The following is a 10,410-nucleotide window of genomic DNA, read 5'->3' on the forward strand; positions in this document are numbered from 1 at the left end:
ACACACATCTTTTCCTGAACTAACTGTGCACTTGTGGGCCAGAGTCCCAGGAGGCTAGAAATTCTCCCCTATGAGACCTAGCCATCCCCTGACCTATACCTCCTGGGCCCCAGGGCTAGCCCAGTCCTGGATGTGAACCAGGATGCTGAGTTCTACTCTCACGCTCTTACTGACGCTTTCTAGCCAGGCATTCTGGCTAATGGGTTGCAGCACATGTAAATCCAAGCTACACTCAGGCATCTATTGACACAGGGACAAACAACCCTTCGAGAACAGACTACGGGGGCCTGGAAAGATGGCTCAGTAGTTATGAGCACTGGCTTGTCTTCTAGAGGAGCCATTTTCTATCTTCAGCAACCACATGGCCTCCATAACCTCAGCTCTACAGGATCCATATTGTCTTTAGATTTTTCAGCCTGTACAGGCACCAGGCACATACACACATATGGTGCACAGACATACATGCAGACAAAATATGCCCCCCATATAATAATAATAATAATAATAATAATAATAATAATAAAAGTGGGCTATAGGGTCCATAGCCCAACAACTTTGAGTTGATGAGCAGCTTTAGTTCAGTACGGATTTATTAGGCACCTACTGCATACAGGACTGGAGGTGGAGACTACAGTGTTCCTTTAGGAGCACTGGGAAAGAATCCTTTAGGATTCTTTAGGAATCTGTTCCTTTAGGAGCAGAGGGAAAGAATCTCCCAGAACTGCTCCTCCTCTAAGCGGTTAGAACTTGATATTCTCAGTAGGATACACCTGCTCCCCTCTCCTTGGGTGGGAACCATGTGGTCCCTAGACCAGGTGTCTCTGTACAAGAGCTGGTGATTCCTTTTTCCAATTGCTAGGAAACAGCTGGCACCTGTAGACAGTAGGTATGCCCTGCCTGCCACCTGTGGTGGTTGATCTCTGGCCTGAGGTGCACCTGGTTGTTGCTTCCTATGTGTTGGGGTGAGATGGCTCTCTAGGGTTTGGGATCAAAACTGGTAGAGGCTCAGAGAGGTCTGCAAGAGCTCAAGCTTCTACTCCTGTGGGAGTATGGAGGGCTAAAAATCAGTGGTGGCTCCGGGCATCGGGTACGGCTACCTATTTGAAGAGCTGGAGCCCAGAGGCTCAGGAGGCAGTGGGTGCCCATCAAGGCTCTGCTATAAGTCCTGAGGGAGCACTCTCTGGATAGAGAGCCCAACCCTAGAAATTACTGGGCTTGACCTAGTGCATCGTGGGACATTTCACAGTCACCGTCTTATCTAGTGAGGAGGTATGGAGGGCCACAGTTTGCTCTGCTCCTTACACTGAGCTACTGCTGGAGGACAGGCAGCCCAGCCCAGCACAGAGGTTCAGGGCTTTGGTCCTGTTCTCCAGCTGGGTCTGCCCTGCTCAAGAGGGTGTGTCCCTGGGGTGGCTCTCAGTGCCTGCTGTGACACCAGGTGTGGGAGCTCTCACGTAGGGAAGATGGATGGTGGAGAGGGAGAAACAGACCTCTAGGCCTTGGTGGTAACCACAATGGTGGTCACCTACATCCTAGTCTCAGAAAGTAGAGAGGCATTATGGGTTGCCAACTATTCTCAGTTCTTGCCTCACTACTGGGAAGTGCTTGGTTTATCCCACAGATGTTAAAACAGAAACCTACTGCCGCCACCCAGACGGGAACAATATGTTCAACACCAAAATTGAGTGAAGATTTCCAAAGAAAAAGAAGAACAAGGAAGAGGAGAAGAGGAGGAGGAGGAGGAAGAGGAGGAGGAAGAAAGAGGAGGGAGGAGGGAGGAGGAGAAGAAGAAGAGGAAGAAGAAGAAGAAGAAGAGAAGAGGAAGAAGAAGAGGAAGCAGCAGCAGTGGAGGAGAAGGAGAAACAATTGCCTTAGAAAAGTGTATGTGTATATAAGTTTTTTAACATATCAGGCAATATATTATATAGTCCATTATGAATATAATGCATGTTGAATGTATTTTATATAAGAAGTAGTATACAATATACACTGTGGGCTCTATGTCTTCAATGTCATTTATCTTATTTATTTGTTCTGTGATGATCGCTGGCATTTGGAGAAGCCGTAAGAGCTCCTGGCAGTGCAGGGTCCATCCCCATTTCCTGTACAGCACTGGTTCTCAACCTTCCTAACACTGCAACTCTTTTATACGGTTCTTCAGGCTGTGGTGACCACCCCCAACTCTAAAAGTATTTTTGTTACAACTACATAACTGTAATTTGCTACTGTTACGAATCATAATGTAATATTTTTGTACATAAAGGTTTACCAAAAGGGTTGTGACCCATAGGTTGAGAACAGGTACAAAGCCCTGGTATATCCTTGAAGAAGTGTTTTAGAATGTAATATTTTTGTACATAAAGGTTTACCAAAAGGGTTGTGACCCATAGGTTGAGAACAGGTACAAAGCCCTGGTATATCCTTGAAGAAGTGTTTTAGAATGTTCCACTTGTAAATGCTGGCCAACAAGGCTCCGCCAAACATGTGTGAGATGGGCACAGGCTTGGTTACCCACCTGTACCTGGGTACCCACAGTTGTGTGGGTACACCTGGCTGGACTCCTTCAATGCAGGGAAGGCTCCACCAAGGTTCAATTTTGGTTCAGAGGCTTCTCCATGAGGTACTGTTGTATGGTGGTTGGTTTCCTCAGAATTGAACCATTTCCTTCAGGAGGGAGCAGGGAGGCTCTAGACGAAAAGGGCAACAGGTCTGGGCAAACAAAACATGGACGTCTCAGGAGGCCCCACCAGGGCTGTATAAAAAGACATAAACAACTGCTGGGAGCGAGGTTCTGACCATGAGCTGAAAGGCAGAGCCTTCTCTGACTGTCTAGCTGCCCGAGTGGTGCAGAGCTCCAGGCGCCCAGTTCTCATGAATGGCCACCATGTTGAGGTGGTTTCTCCGTAAGGCTGCGGCTTCTCAGTCAGTTCTGCTACTTGTAGTCATCCCCCCCTTTCCAGGCAGTGACACTGGCGCACCAAGTTGGACATTGGTGCTATCATTCCTTTGGTCTCTTGTGGGCTCTCTTTCTGGGTTGAGTAGATGGGTGTGTGCCCTGGGAAGGGACCGTCACACTGCAGGTGTCCTGATGAAATGACAAAGTGACCATCTGTCTAAGGCAGAGTGTGGTACAAACTCTAGCACTGTGCTCATCACTGCTCAGGGTGTAAGAATAAGGAGGTGGCCAAAAGTCCAGAGTAGATGACCTCGAAGGGACGTGGCTTGCTCTAGTAGAGCTGGCAACCTCATTAGCCCTGCCTGAGACCAGCTGGGTACCCCATGCCATGTCATCAAGGGTGGCCATGTAGGGAGCTTCCACAGCAGAGGCTTGGAACTCAGATCTCAGAAATTTGCAAACACCACAGATTCCCACTGACTCTTTCTCAGTGAACTGGGGGAAAATGAAATGTCCTCATGGGTGGAAGGTGCCTGGGACAACTGTTCAAGGTCAGAGTCTGTCCTTCCTAGGGCACGTGCACCACACAGGTTTGCTGCTCCTCCTCCTCTGATCTGAGCCAGTGCACCACTCCCTTCAGTCTGCCCTAGGCTCTGCTGCCACAGGCTCCATGACAGAAGGCTCCGATGGTGGCTGTGGCCTGGCAGAGCCCACAGGAGGTGGCGGTCAATACCCACAACCAAACACCCTAACCTTGGGCAAGACCGGCCGTGCTGTGGGGTAGGGGTTGCTCTCAGAGGTCTGCTCCAAGAAGCCCCCGGACTAGAACTGCCCATTTTCTCCAGGAAGATAAGTCTCAGACCAAGACCTCAAAGTATCAGAGGGCTGGAGGCTGGGGTGGGCCGAGGGTTGCCCAACCACAGCCCTCTGGAGTATAGAGCCATAGAAAGACGGATTCTGTGGCTTCCTGGGATCAAAGAGGCACCCATATCATACCCAAATTCACAGCAACCCCAGAAGGAATGGGACATTTCTCCCAAGTCACAGAGAGGCAAAGATGCTCCAATGTGGCTTCCAAGTGTGGCCACTAAGCCTGTCTTTCAACTCACCTTCACAGACTGTATAAACCTCAGATTTAAGGGAGAATGCTCGCTCAGTAGACATGAGAATCCAGATATCTTAAGAAGTATGTATGTACTCAGCCTTAAAGAACTAAAGAACCCTCTTCCTTTGGAGCACTGTAAAACCCTAGGGGTGATGTTAGCCCAGGGCAAGGTTGCCTGGGGTGGGTAAAAGGCTGACCCTCTCTATCCCCAATGTACGCATGTAGGCAAGGCTGCCTAACTCTCTCAGACTCCATGCCGCCCTTCCTCTGTGAAGTGCAACTGGAAATCCCACGGGGTTCTGAACAGGCCACACATGCCAGCTGCTGTGGCTTGTCCTGGCTGTCCCCATTATTGCTGCCCCTCTGATAATGGCTTAATCAATGGCAGCCATTATCATCAGCTATACACTCCCATCTTCATTATCTGGAGCTGTCTTGGCCTATGGTGCTCATTCTTCTGTTTTTAGCAGTTCCTAAGAAAGCTTGCACTTTAAGGGAGAAGGCCGAGAAGAGCCACATTCATTTCCTGTGGACCAGCGGGAATTATGCCTGGTTAACCCGTGGCTATCCCACAGCTAGATGATGTGATGGGGGAGCAGAGAGGATGGGAGAGGGGGGTGGGGAAGGTAGCCTTGGGGATGCTAAGGATCAAAGGGCCACTGTAAGGAGGGTGACCCTGGTAGGACCCTGGTGGACCCCTTCCTTTACAGCAGTGCGTCTCAGCCTCTGAAACACATTGTGTCAGCACTAGCTGGCTGGTCTCCATCCCTGACCTTGTGATGAAGTTGTGAGAGGGGCCCAGGGTTTGTCTAAGTGAATCCCTGGATGATGCCAGGCTGCTGGTGTGGGGCACAGGCTTTGAGAGACTGCTTTAGTGCCAAGCCCAGTAATTCATCAAATGAAATCACTGGTGAGCAAAAAACGAAGCCAATGAACGTGAGCTGTTCGTGAGCTGAACAGGAAGCAATGATATCAGAGTTGGGGTAGGGGCGGCTCTGCTGGACACCCCCAAGGCACAGTTCCAAAGCAAATGGAAATTCTCCTTTGGCTTTAGACCAAGCACCAAAGAACAGTAATTCCAGACCTCATGGGATGTGTCCTCAAAGAATAGGTTAGCACCACCCAGCATTCAAGGCCGTGATTCAGTGAGCTCCTGGGGGCCCCACACTGTGGAGGTGTGGGCCTTCTGACTCTCACTGGGTTTAGTTTCTCAGAAGCTCCACTCTTATGCCCACATCTCACCTGAGAAGGAGGCTGAGATCTCCCAAGGACTTAGTGGTCCTTCTGCCCCTGCCTTCCCTAGGCTACTCTGAGCCTCTCTTCCCTGTCTTCTTCCCATAGTCTCAAAAGCAGATTGCTCACCTCATGTTTTACCTGATAGGTATCGTATGCATCGACTCCAAACCAAGGTGTATGTTATAATCTCTAGTGCATAAATCAGGCAAGCAAGGATCTGGGATTCCAGGCAGCTCATTCAAGGCTGCTCAGCTAAAAGGATGGTTCACTGACACCATCTCCAGCTGATCGAGCCAGAAACTGATTTACCACTCAGGTCTCCCTATTCTTCGGCTCTTACCTTGATTTATTGGATAATCATTTCCTTCCAGAGAGAGGCTCAGTAGCTTTCCCGGAGCTGTGAGCCAATGTGGAAGGTACGGGAATTTTAGTCAGTAGACTAGATGACATTCGTCATTAGAATAGAGTAACGCTTCAGAGGGTGGCCTCCTGGTTCAAAGACCACCATGTTGAGGCCCTCCTCTTCTAACAGCAGAGGTGGACTTGACCATAGACACTCATTTTGCAGGAAAGGGAAGGTCTCATCTCTTCCATAGCCAGTTAGCTTGTTCCCAGTCTGAACCAGTCCAGACAGACATCTCAGCTGACGTTCCTTCTTTCCTATGAGTACAGTGACCCCATGTGGCTATTGCCAGGCACAGCAACTTACAAAGTGTGACAGCTATTTCTTCCCTACAAGGCTGTGTTGAGCCTGTAGGACAGTGTCTCCCCAGCGTGCAACTGTGAGGCCCAGTGTGGTCTGAGCACATCCGTCCAGGCCCCGCTGGAGGGGATGTAAACATCGTGCTTGGGGATGGCTGATCTTCAATTCTTTTTTTCCTGCCCAGTAGGCTCTCACTCTCAGCCCTTCACACACCCTCCCTGCATCTTAGAGACAGGTGAGATGGAGGGAACTGTTGTGTGACCTGTAGATGCAGGAGGTGGAAATGGGGGACAGAATTTGGGGGGTCTACATGTATTGTTTGAAGCTATACCCCCATTTACACATACAAGTGGACCAGAAGCATTAAGGAAGCCTCTGCTAACACCACCCAGACGATGTGCATGGGAACAGGGAGGGATTGCATGTGGCTGCTGCGGACACTTGCTGAGCTTGGCACAGCTTAGAAAGGATCTTTTTTTTCCTTCCCCCACATAACATTAAGTCCCCCGAACATAGGTAGGTGGTTTAGTGGGATCCGTTCACACCTTCTGTTTTCTGTCCCTCACTTCCTTTTTCTGGCTATAAATAAAACCGGCCTGAGACAAGGAGTAGTAAACTCTGAACCACTTCTCCTTGGGTCTGTCGAATTCAGTCCTGAAATGGCAAATACAATTGGTCAACATCCCGCCAGACTAGACGGCTGTGGTGTGTCCTGTAAGAGTCTTATGTGTGGGTTCTTAACAGATGCTAAGACTGCCCTGTAATGTGTCTGAAACCTTCCTTGTGAGGAGGATGGTGCAGCCACCACCTTACATGAGAATGGCAGGGCGTTAAAGAGCAAGGGCTACCCAACCCCCCAAAAAACCCCTTTCTTTCCTTTGCTCAACTGCTGTTCTTCTCATCTCAAGGAGAAGGCCTCCTGTGGCAGATTTGTGACTGAATCTAGACAGTGTTGATTAATAATGAGCAGTCTGCCATCTTGTCTGTTTGTTTGTACAGTTGTGTCCAATATTTTAAATGTTAGCTGACTGACAAAGAGATTGTAGGACAGAGAACTCACAGCTAGACTCTGACATACTGTTAATTGGAGGCTAAGCAGAAATGATGGCATATTAACAATGTAGCCCACTGGGAAAATGGAGTTGTCTTTATGACCAGATCTTTCAACTAAACCTCTTCCATCAGAAGTGTAAGTCTGCCCATGTCTTCCAAGGAAGGGAATTGTCTTGGGAAGGTCTGGGAGAGCACTGTGAAGCCTTTTGTTGTGGAATCTTAGCTCAAACTTGCCATCCAAATCTTACCCGATCCAAATCTTACCTGTAGCTAGTACCCTGGTTTCTGCCCTTGCAGTGCCTCAGAATTTCCAGTAGATGGCACAAGCCACACCTCTCTACTCATCTGTCTTCCCACTAGAACTTAATTGAAAAGATGCTCACTTCTTCCTTTCCCCCCACCTTTCTCCTCACCTGTCTCCCATCTTTCTCTTTGACCAAAAAGAGAAAAACATACAAACCAAAAAAAAAAAAAAAAAAACCTCCAAAACAAACAAACACTCAGACTTTCTGTTGATTTGGCTGTGAGGATTAATTCAAAGGGGGCCACATGCAAAAGGGACTAAGGGAAATGCTACCTTTAAAGATCATGGGGCAGGCAAGAAATGCCACAATCAAGTCTTCTGAGTGGCCACTGGCTCTTGTCAGCCATACCTGTAACTGCTTTCACTTTTCAAAATTCACCTTGTACCAGGGACACCTGGATGCTGAGCCTCCTTTGCTTGTGACTACCCCAGACAACCTCCAATCCCAAATCCTACCTGGTAAACAGCAGTCAAAACAGACTGGTCAGTTCCCCCTAGACACCCCTCAGACATCCCTCAGACAGTCTAGGAAGGCTGACTGGCTTTTTTTCTCTTGAGGACCCTGCATGAATCTCCAGCATTGATGAGCATATGTAAAGACTGGGAACCCATGTGGACTCCAGACGTTGACAAACAGTAGAGGGAGGATATATCGGTTTGCTTTTCTGTTGCTTTATTTAAATACTGACCAAAACTAACTTGAAGAGGAAAGGGTTTATTTTAGCTTACAAGTCCATACTCAAGGAAACCCTAGGCAGGAGCTCAAAGGCAGCAATCGAGAGACAGGAACAGCAGAGACAATCCGGGAGCACTGTTTACTGCCTTGCTTCCCTTCCATTTCTGATGTGGCCAGTAGGCATTGCTCAGATAGATACTAGCTTTTGTTTTCACCACAGGCTGCAGCCTGCACATTCCACAGCTGGGAAAGATGTTACAGCTGGAACGCACCAGATGGACTCTGGTGCGCAGAATGGTTATTAAAGCGAGCCCTTGGAACTGACACTGATGGAAGGGAAGGGAAAGAGAGGCGGTGCGGGTCAAGGGAGCAGTCAAATCACAATGCCAGGCCATCAATAAGCTCAGTCGCCAGAATGATCCCTCGGTGATGGCCCGTGGCAGGCAGAGCCCAGCCTTGATAGACCCATATTGATTAGGCGCAGATGTGAGCTGTTCAGAGAGCAGAATGACCACAGGCAAGGCAGCTCTCTGTGGCTCAGCCAGCTCTGCTGAAAGGAGCAGAGAGTGGGGGCTTGTATACAGGCAGCATGGGCAGCAGCCATCAAACAGGGCTTAATTATAAGAGCCAGGAAGGTGCATTATGTGTGCTAGCAACAGTCCACCCTAAGCCCCTCCGGTTTGCTTCCAAGAGTGGATTCTGGAAGCATCTCTTGCAAGATCCCGGTTGATTTATCTTCTCAGGGGAAACTTGAGGAGGAGGGGGAGAGGGTACATGACTCAGCACAGCAGAACAGTTGCTCAGTCACACAGGAATTCCTGTATCTGATTTCTGGGGCCTTAGAAAAAGAAAATAGTAGAAAGGAAGTTGAATGCCAACATCGTTGGCTGTGTTGTTGTAGAGACCCGGGGCTATCATTTGTGTCTCACAGTTTGCATCTATAGTGTCTGGTCTGGCCTCGTCCTCAGCTATGCCTCAGATATCCCCAGTGGCTTTACTGAGAGGTGTGAGCCCCTCATCCTCCAGCTAGGGTAACTACACTTAGCTACGACCATCCACATGGAACAACGCTATCTCAGGAGTCACCTCTGCTCTGCAACTCTTCTCTTCCTCGTTGTGTTGTGTAAGGACAGCTGGCACCCCCTTCCCCTTCCTGGCTAGACAACCACCTTTCCCATCAGGAGGACGACTGTTCCTGGTCATCCTTAAGTGCCCATATTGAAATGGCAATGTGTGATTCAACTGGTCTCTTGCCATGTTTTCAGACAGAAGTTTCCCTTGAGAACCAGGCACTTTCATCTTGAAAGCATGCACCCAGGGCGACAGGAAGCAGAAATGTTCCAAGAAATTCCTGGGAGTTTGAGGCACCGCTCCTCGGTTCTCCTGAATGGGGGCAGAGTACTGTGTAAAGCTGATCGACTCTAAGAGCCTCCTGCATCTCGGCGGAGAGTGGCATTCTGTCCTTGCATCTCTGAGTTGGCCCTGTGCCCTTAACAGACCTCACTGACTGTGAGCCAGGATGGCTCATGAGATGTTGTCCCCTGGTTCCAGCTGGTTCTCACACCTTTATTCTGTAAGGAAGTTCTCCAGGCCTTTGACAGTGACACGGATACCCAATGCTAGCTAGACAAGCATGCTAGGAGCACCCCGGTGGCACTTCTGAAGAGCTCTGTGGTCAGAATAGGCAAGAGAATCTATTTCTAGTCGAATGAGTTACTGATCTTTATCGGGTGAAAGGGCTCCAGTGCTGTCCGTTTGTTCCAAACTCAGACCTGTCTCTGTTATGGCAGACTGGAGATTTGTAGAGCAGGACATGTCAATTCTGGCAAATGAATGTCTGCACCGTCAGACCCACTCACAGCCCCCACCTCTCCCACTGTTGGGCTGGCCCTAGGGTAATGGCACAGGCTGGCTGAGCCATCCTATTAGGTCATGAGGCACATCTTCTTTAGTGGATGGCCTCTAGGAAGCCTAACATGAAATGTGACAGCCATTATTCTCTGTCTATTGCCTTCAGATGTCCCCACATGTCTCTGTGTCACATCAAACCTTCAAAACCTTGATCTTCCAAGCTCCTAACACCAGACAAGCTGTTTGGTGGTGTCTGTGGATCCGTCTGTACTTTGACTTGGCTTGCTTTCCTTCCTCTACAGAGTAGACAAGCAGGTGCACTGCTCTCAACTCTGGCCTCTGTGAGGCTTGTCCTGCACAATTCTTTCAAGATGCCCCTTGATGGAGGCTGTATGGGGCTGCCATAATTTAGACACACCAAAAACCTACTGAACGTACACTAAGCTTGGGCATTTTCCTCTTGTTGTCTGGTGTTACACATTCCCTAAGGTAGCATGGGTGTGAAGTGGTACTGGCCCAAGAAGGCCTGTGTTACTTATTCCTGTGGTGGCTGGGTCAGCTGGTCCTATCTGTGCACAACTGTGGA

Source organism: Mus caroli, unplaced genomic scaffold (genome assembly GCF_978045245.1).
Source record: "Mus caroli unplaced genomic scaffold, Mus_caroli_1 scaffold_1, whole genome shotgun sequence".
Classification (NCBI taxonomy): domain Eukaryota; kingdom Metazoa; phylum Chordata; class Mammalia; order Rodentia; family Muridae; genus Mus; species Mus caroli.